Here is a 9,163-nt window from a genome sequence, read left to right as displayed (position 1 = left end):
CCGCCTGCCATTCCTCCTCCCGACTTCCCTGAGACCGGCCTCCTGCGGGACCTCTTTCCTCGCTGCCCCTCGCCATCTCTCCTTGTCTCGCTGACCCGCCGGCATCTGTAAAGGTGCTTGCGTCTCTGTCTCTGTCACTCAGACTGCAGGCTCCCAGACAGCGGAGCTGTGCCTGCCGTGTTCGCTCTTACAGCTCGGTCCTTCCCGTGGGCACCGACCTCTGTGGGGCTTATGTCCACGGAGATCGGGTTTAGCTACAGGTCCCGGGGGCCCCCAGCGAGCACGGCTTCCTGCACACACGGGGCCTCTCAAGAGAGCACTCCAGGGGCGGGCAGGTCCGGCGGCTCTGCCTCACGCGGTCATCCGGGTTCCAGGCTCCTTCCTCCCCCTGCCGCACGGCCACCAGGCGGCCCTCGTGGGCAAGGACGTCTGTCTGTCCCAGGGGCAGAGAGCAGGACGGGAACAGTGGACCTAGGGCACACACGGCCACCTCCCTGGAGGACACTTCTAAGAAGTAGCACGTGGGGGGCCTGGGGGGCTCAGTCAGTTGAGCGTCCAACTTTGGCTCAGGTCATGATCTCACAGTTCATGAGTTGGAGCCCCGTGTCGGGCTCTGTGCTGACAGCTCGGAGCCTGGAGCTGCTTCGGATTCTGTGTCTCCCTCTCTCTCTGCCCCTCCCCTGTTCTCTCTGTCTCTCAAAAATAAACATAAAACAAAAAGAAGTAGCACGTGGCACGGCCATGGACGTGCCAGCGGCCGGGCCCGGGTCACGTGGCCACGCGCAGCTGCCCGGCGGGGGCGGGAGTGTGGCTGCATGGTAGCCGCCCCTTTCTAGTAAATATGGGGACAGCTGGCCGTCTCTGTGGTGGCCCTCGATAGCCGTTCTTGAGTAAAGAAGCGACTCGGACTTGCCCAGTTACACTCTTCGCTGTCAGGGACCCGGCCTGCCGTGCCGGGCTGATCTCCCCGCACGTGGTGTCCAGCCCCAGGGACGGCAAACCCGAGAACAGAGCTGTCTTTTCTCTCTCCCTCCCGTTTTCTTCTTCTTCCTTCTGCTTCCCTTTCCGTCGCACACAGTAGGTTGCTGCAAACGGGTGATGTTAGTGGTGACGGTGGGGGGCAGAGCGGTGCTTCCTCTGGGGTTTGCAGGGAGCTTCCATCTGCCCTGAATGGTTTCCAGATGGGCTTTCGCTGCTCCGCAGAGTCCCGGATAAATGCCCCGGGGGGCAGGGCGGGAACGCCAGCACACTGGCTCTCTCCTGGCCACTCTTCTCCATTAATCACCGAACCGGTAAACAGATGCTCTGGATACGGACGGCCCCGCTCCAAATGCCTTCTCCCTGTGAGGGGAGTGAGCCCCCCGGCCCAGCGCCCCCGGCCCGGTGCGGGATCGCCCCCCTCCCCGCTCTCGCTCCCGACACTCCGCATCCTTCCTACGGCCATTTCTTCCGATTTTCCTGCGCCTGCCCTTTCCCAGCAGACTCGGAACGTGCCCTCCGGAGGGCTTCTTGACCATGATGTTGGGCCTGGCGCCAGCACGTTTGCACTTGGATTGTCCACATGAATAACACGCACATGCTCTCTACGTTTTCAGGATAAGGAGCGATTCTTCATGTCTCTGTCCAAGGTCGCACCGTTGCCTGTGACCTCAACAGAGGGTCAGGAGCGCCAGCGGACAGGCCTGCTGGAGCTCGGGGACGCTGCCCTGTGTCTGCCTTGCGCCCTTGCACCCCGGCTCCCGGCTTCTGCAGGCCTCCCGTCTCTGTCCTGTCCTCCAGGCGGCGTCCCAGCCTGTCCTGTCCCCGGGAACCCCTCCACGGCCCTCGCTGGCTTCCCGCGTCCTGCCGAGGCTGCCCCGGGGCCCCGACCCGAGGCAGCATGTGTCTGGAATCCCTGCTTTGTTCAGAAAATAGACGGTGAGCATCAGTTACGTGTCAGGCACGGTGCTGGGCCCGGGACACTGCGCCAACACGCCGGAAGTGGCTTCAGCCCTCCTGGGCCCCATGGTCTCGCGGGGGGGGCAGACGCTCACCAGGCAGAACACAGACACGTCCGCTGACTGCTGTCACCGAGCATGACTCGCTTCGGCCGGGGCGCGGCTGCAGGAAGGCCTCCCGACGACCCTGAATCTGAGGCCTCCCAGTGTCGGGCAGGCAACGGGGGTGACGGGGCTGGGTCGGGGGTGCTCCTGTGTGCGGGCCTGACGGGGAGCCCAGAGCTGGCCCCATGGCCGGCGCCTAGTGCAGGCCGCGGGGTGACTGCAGTGGCTGGCGTCGGCGGGCCCTCAGGGACACCCGGAGCTTTCATCTGGACGGATGGGAAGCCGGTCGCGGGTCACTGAGCAGAGGAGGGACGAGGCCAGGTTGGCATCTGTCCGGGATCGTCCAGTGGCGTGCCTGTGAGTGCGGTCACACGGAGCAGGTGGCAGGCAGCAGGAGGAGGGGCTGCACCCAGAAGAGCCCAGGACGGACACGCCGGGTGGACGGAGGCCCCGCGGGGCGAAGGGTGCTGCTGACCTTGAGGCAATGCTGCGTCACGATCACGACCCGCGTCTCGGCGCTCCAGCAGGGCAGCCTTGACCCCACGACCCCCCGCGCCTCCCAGAGCTCGCCCGGGACGCAGGGGCAGCTCTGGGGACTGCTGACCAGCTGGTGAACTGCCGGCCATGAGGAGGGGGAAGGCCTGGGCCACCAGGGCCGCGTCCGGGGCGGGGCGCCCCCACGGGGGGCCCGTGTGAGCCGTGGGCAGTGACGCCCCGCCGCTTTCCTCGGGTGCCTGTGACGGGCGCGGGGCGGTTTCCAAGAGTTCCCGGAAGTCTTCCCAGACCCGCTCTCGGAACCCGGCGTCGGCGGGGCCGGAGCGACACTTGGGAAAGGAGAGCAGTCTTGGGGTTCAGCACCTCGCTTCCCGCGGGGGACGGACAGCTGCCTCTGTTCCCTCACTGCGCCCGGAGCTCAGGACCTGACACCTCCCATGGGGTGAGGGAGCCCGAGACCCTCGGGGCAGGGCCCCCGGCCCGGGGCGTGGGGGTCTTAGCTGCGAGCGCAATGTCGTCGGTTTTCCTGGTTTTTAAAAGTCACGCCGACCAAGTGACGTTCCTCCTGGTCTGTCACCGAGTCTGCAAATCATGGCGGCACCTAGCTGCTTATTTCACTTTAGTCGGCAAGAGGTTAGTACAGTGGTAAGCGCTTTTGCTGGTGAGAGGCTAGTAAGGTAGTAAGTACTGTAGTTAGTAGTGTAGTTAGTACTTTCTTTAGTGCTTTCGCTGGTAAGAGGCTAGTAAGGTATTAAGTACTTTAGTTAGTACTGTAGTTAGTAGCTTCTTTAGTGCTTTCGCTGCTAAGAGGCTAGTAATTAGTACTGTAGTTAGTACTTTCTTTAGTGCTTTCGCTGGTAAGAGGTTAGTAAGGTAGTAAGTACTTTTTAAAAAATTTTTTTCTGTTTTTTATTTATTTTTGAGAAACAGAGAGAGACAGGGGAGGGTCAGAGAGAGAAGGAGACACAGAATCTGAAGCAGCTCCAGGCTCGGAGCTGTCAGCACAGAGCCCGACACGGGGCTCGAACCCATGAACCGTGAGATCATGACCTGAGCTGAAGCCGGACGCCTAACTGACTGAGCCGCCCGGGCACCCCGCTAGTAAGTACTTTAGTTAGTACTTCTGTTAGTAAGAGGTTAGTAAGGTAGTAAGTACTTTGGTTAGTACTTTAGTTAGTACTTTCTTCAGTACTTCCGTTGGTAAGAGGTTTTTGTTCCCCTTTATCTCAGCGAATACAGCGACACTCCTTTAGAGAGAATCTTGGGGGGCTTTTTCTGCTCTGATATCAGGTAAACATTCACATGCACAGTCATCTTTGGGTCTGTGAACCGTGGGTGACACAGGCCAGCTTTTGTTTTCTCGTGAGTCCACCACACCCTCGAACGAGGCACGCTCGGACCCGCTGCTGGACTTCCTGGTGTCGCAGAGACGCCGCCGGGGAGTGACGCGCCGGCTCCGCCCGGTTCTAACTGTGGTAGTTCCGTAGCGCATTTCAATACACGGGTTCCAGGCTTCTGGTCCCTGATCATCTGAACTTGAAAAAAGCTATTGCTCCTCCTCCCCACGTTCCACCCCAGTGGGCGTGGGGTCCTCCAGAAGTATTTTATAAGGCTTCCTGCAAAGAAAAAAGCTCGATGAGACTTTATTGAAATGTGATGAAACATATAAATCAAGAGGCTCAGAGGCATTTTGCACCTTTATAATGAAGATTTTTCATATCTAAGAACATGATCTGTTTCTCCACTTATTAAATTTTTATTTTATATCCTTCATAAGAAACGCGGTGGTTTTCTACTTTTAGGATCTTTGTCTTTTCAATAGAACGAATTCATAAATTTGAAATATGTTGTTGTTCCTGTTGCCTATATAATTTTTCCTTGTATATTACAAAATTTTATTCCCAATATAAAGATAGCAAATGATTTTTGAAGGTGACATTCATTTTGATTAGAGATTGGTTGGATTATCTTTTTATAGAGAAACCAGAGTTTGTAATTAACAAAAATTTTAAATATTTATTTATTTTTGAGAGACAGAGAGACAAAGTGCAAGCGGGGGAGGGGCAGAGAGAGAGGGAGACACAGAATCCCAAGCAGCTCCAGGCTCTGAGCTGTCAGCACAGAGCCCGACGCAGGGCTCGAACTCATGGACCCCCGGATCATGACCTGAGCCGAAGTCAGCACTTAACCCCCTGAGCCACCCAGGCAGGCGCCCCTAGAGTTTGTAATTTTTTATTCAACCTGATTTAAAGCTTGCGCACCGTAAAGTAGACCATTCAGTGAGCTTTGGCAAATGCATATTTCCTGAAATCCTTTGAAATCCCGCTCATCTGGCCTCGACAATGACAGGCCTGGTTTCTCTCTCTGTAGATTAGATCTGCGGCTTCTAGAAAGTTCCTGTGAGCAGAGTACCACGTGACAGTCTCCACCGGGATACGGCGCGGCCCTGTACGCGTCCTCAGTGGAGGCTTGGACGCGTGTGGCCTCCAGACCTGCCCCAGCGAGGGGCCTCTCGCTCCCATGTTCAGTGACAGCCTGTCCCCCCTCCTTCCTTCCTCCTGCCGCCCTCGCTGCTCCTGCTGCTCTGTCTTCCCGCTCTGTCTGTGGAGGGCTTTCTGGTCTTCCCCCTCCAGGGCGGCGTGGCGGGGCCTGCGTCACTCCCCCGCTCGCTCAGCCGGTCCGCTGGGCGTCTCCGTGTGGAGTCCTGGTCGTGAGCTGTCGGGACTCTCGCAGCGCTGGGACCCGGCCCCTCCTCCGCACCCTCGTCAGCCCTCCTTCCGCTCCGTTGACTCTCCCGCTACTTCACCGGCCACGTTTCTGGATGGTTCGCTCGACAGCCTCCTGATGGCGTAGCTCTCCCCACTCACGCCCCATCGCACAGGGCAGCCCTTCCTTTCCCCGTGTCAGAACTCTGGGGCTCGGCTCTGCTGCCAGGGTAGGAGGCAGGAGCCCCAACAGGCACAGGGCTCTCCTTGCCCGTGGCCCTCAGCCCCTCCTGGGCACCTGGGAGACGTCTCCCTGCCGTCAAGAGGAGAGAAGACTCAAAGCACAAGTCAGCTCCCCCTGGATCCTGCTGCTTGGGCTCCTGGCCTCCTGCTCAGGACAGCTTTCCTCAGTTTACCCCCTGGGCCCTGACTCTGCCAGCTGAGCCCAGCCCGCAGGGGTGGGTGTGTCCACCCAGTCTCCTGGGTCCCGGCAGTGACCAGACTCTGCGGAGGGGCTGGGAGGGGACAGGGTGCGGCCCCGGCCTCGGGGCCCCCAACGCCCTCCTGTCTTCCTCTCCAGCACTGGGTGAGTCGACACACTTTTCTTTTATCAAATACACGTGTTCTCTGTCTGCTGACCTTTTCTACATGACCAGTGGCCTTGGGCTGTCTGCTATTCGCAGAAACTTTCTGGAAAACTCAACACAATCTGCCTTTCAAGGTAAAGTTGACATTTTATTAAAGGATGAAAAAGTGGCTTCTTCTCCTGATTCTTTTAAGAAAATGATTCCAGAAAGATTGTATTTTGAACACTAGTGTTTGTACGTGTTTTCACCATTCTGTACTCTTATGACTTAAAACAATATTTGTCATCTACAGAATTCTTATATCTGGACATTTAAAAACTTGAGGATGCAATCTAATTGTCCAACACATTTGAAAACTCTTCCAAATGGCAAGATCTAGTGAGCTCTAAGCCCAATTGCTAAAAAAATTTTTAAATACAACTCCTCCCAATTTGCAAGAGCAAATTATCGATATCGGGGAACGTGGACACTGACTAGGCAACACTTTAACCAAGATCTCTGCATCATTAGCGGATGAGATTGAAAACTGAATGCATGATTCCTGGGTGCTTAACCGACTGAGCCCCCGGGCACCCCTGGGCTGGCTGCTTTTCCTCCGGAGATTTCCTGCTGTGCACGTGCGGCTTGGTCACAGAGTGGTTGGGCCCTCTCACTGGGGTCCCTTTAAGCTGACCTTCGCCACTTCAGCCGGGAAAATGCCCCTGGTTTGTTTCTGACCATCCCTTCTGCCCTCTCTTCCGATCTCTTCCCCAGGACTCCTGCCCCGAGCCTTAGCAGGGAGAGTGCGGGCTTGGGACGGTGAGGTGGGGCCACGGAGAGACTGGTGTGGCCGGCCCAGGTGGCTCTGGCCTGCAGGTGCCTTCAGAGGGACTTGGTGGGGGTGGGGCAGACGTGGCCAGCTGGACTTGAGAGGGGTGAGTGGGGACGGGTGGGAAAGACCCAGACGCAGAGTCAGCACGCCTGCACCAGGGCAGCCAGAATCCAGGGCCAAAGGAATCACCAACCCCAGGCCCTCAACAGCCCAGACTCGAACCCTCTGAAAGCCAAGCACAGCGTCCTCCAGGGCTTGGGGACAGCCAGAATGGAGAGGCCACACGGTGAGCCACAAATCCCTGCAAGTAACACACTGCATCAGCTGTGACCCCTGAAGACCATGCGCCGGGGATGAGCCAGGCTACCCGCCCTCCCAGCTGTGGAAGGAGGAGAGCTGTGCTGGCCACTGCCCACGGTGAGCTGGGTGCTGTGGGTGCTGCCGGGTACAGCTGGGTGCTTCTAGTTGCTGCTGGGTGCTGCCGGGTGCTGCTGGGTGCTGCTGGGTGCTGCTGGGTACTGCTGGGTACTTCTAGGTGCTGCTGGGTGCTGCTGGGTGCTGCTGAGTGCTGCTGGGTACTTCTAAGTTCTTCTGGGTGCTGCTGGGTGCTTCTGGGTACTGCTGGGTACTTCTAAGTACTGCTGGGTGCTGCCGGGTGCTGCTGAGTACCACCGAATAGTGCTGGCTACTGCCAGGTGTACACAGGACTCCTGGGGCTGACAGGTACTGCCAGGCGCTGCCAGGTGTGGCCAGATTCCAGTGATTTAAAAGGCAGCACACCTGCCGGGGCATCAGGCTTGGTCCCAACAGAAGCAGCTGCTGGGCCCCAGTCATCTGCAGGCCTATGACATGTCAGCCCCTGCGTGCCGCCTGTCCTCCGGCTGGCGCACCTGGGCAGCCTCGCATGGCAGACCGCTCCCTGCCACGCCGGGCCCCACGGAGCACTGTCCCCGGAGATGCTGGGGGAGGGTCCCCCGAGCAGGGGGGTGGTGGGAGGGCTAGCTCTAGGTCAAGTTAATTCAGGGGACGCCTCGCGCCCTGTCCCCAGGCTTGCTGCGCTGAAGGTCCTGGGAAACATGCCGGACGTCACCTAGAGCACACGGTGCAGCGCGTCCTAGGCTGTGAGGACACACCTGTCTGCAGCCAAGCCGCTGACACCCCGCAGGGCGTGGGGGACCCAGCCTGGGGACTCTGGGGTGGCTTCTGTCTGTCCCGGGGGAGAAGCGTGTCTGACACCTGGAGGAGACCAGGTGGCCAGGGCGACATCTACCTTCACAGGTGCAGTGGACGTGGTGTCACTTCATCAACAATGCCTGTCCCCAAGCTGCCCTGCTGCCCTGTGCGGACGCGCTCACGGCCATCTCCTCCCAAGACGCAGAAGAGAGGCCGTGAGGGCAGAGACAGAGACAGAGACAGAGACAGAGATATAGACAGAGGCAGAAACAGAGACAGAAACAAAGCGAGACAGAGAGACAGAGAAGGAGACAGAGATAGAGACAGAGACACAGAGGCAAACAGATAGAGATAGACAGAGAAAGACAGAGACACAGGCAGACAGAGAGACGGAGAAGACAGTGCTGTGAACTCGGGTAGGATGCAGGCACCTGACGCCCAGGGAGGGTTTAGTGATGCTCTAAGTGTCCACGTGCCTCCGTCAGCGACCTTGGCCTTCATGCCCAGAGGCACACAGACCGCCCCCCACGCCCCTGCAGTCCCACCTACCTAGAGAGCATCTCTCCGTTTCTCTTTCCTCATGGGGAAATCTGGCACATTCCTCTGGTCAAGTTCAACCGTCTGACCTTTTTCAGGGACCAGATCAGCTGGGACCTGCTCCCCAGGTCCCCGACCGGCCCCTACTGTCCCCCAGAGCCCGCCTGGGAGACCAGGGATCAGGACACAGACACCCAGAGCAGCAACGCATTGTCTGTCCCCATGTGTCACAGAGCCAGGGGGGAGGGGCGCTGGAGGGAGGGCGCCCAGGTGAGTCCCAAAGACCAGGTGGCCTTGGCGGAGGCTGGTCTGCGGCCTTTGCCGGTGGCCGTTCTGTCAGAGGGAACAGGCCAAGTCCAAGGGGGCCGGCGGCAGGGGCTGCACGCTGGAGGGAGGGGGGCACGCTGGGAACGGGGTTGGCCCCACGGCGACGGTAACTGGGGCTCAGCAACCCGCCCCGTGCTTCTGACGTCAGGGGGCCCGAGCCCGAGCTCCTGTGGGAGGCAAACCGGAGTCCCGCGTCGGGCACGTGTGGCCCAGCCAGGCAGGTGGCGGGCGCACGCTGAGCCCCCAGGTGCCTTGGGCACCCGCCGCAGCGCCTGGGCTTGCCATCACGGGCGAGGCTCAGCGGAGGAAAGAGATTCTGGAACAGAGAGGGGCCCATGGGAGCCCCTCCTGGGGAAGACCCACCGGGCCGGGACGAGTCGGGAGAGTCTGGTCCTGATGCGGGGGGGCCACCCCCGCCCTGGGGCTCTGCGGCGGCCGTGGCTCCGACCCTCCTTCTGGCCGCCTCCTCCGAGCAGCCCACTGCAG

General features: G+C 59.4%; 1 long non-coding RNA gene across 1 annotated transcript; it reads right to left on the bottom strand.

Annotated features, from left to right (window-relative positions):
• Positions 1 to 3,785: 3,785 nt before the first annotated feature.
• On the bottom strand, positions 3,786 to 8,509 carry LOC115286563. Its single transcript, XR_003906132.1, has 2 exons — positions 8,363 to 8,509; positions 3,786 to 4,153 (listed from the first exon to the last, which is right to left on the bottom strand). It is a non-coding gene; the product is annotated as an uncharacterized LOC115286563 (long non-coding RNA).
• Positions 8,510 to 9,163: the final 654 nt, after the last annotated feature.

Source organism: Suricata suricatta, chromosome 3 (genome assembly GCF_006229205.1).
Source record: "Suricata suricatta isolate VVHF042 chromosome 3, meerkat_22Aug2017_6uvM2_HiC, whole genome shotgun sequence".
Classification (NCBI taxonomy): Eukaryota; Metazoa; Chordata; class Mammalia; order Carnivora; family Herpestidae; genus Suricata; species Suricata suricatta.
The sequence above is the reverse complement of the archived record's forward strand: the minus strand, read 5'-3'. Positions and strand labels throughout refer to the sequence as shown.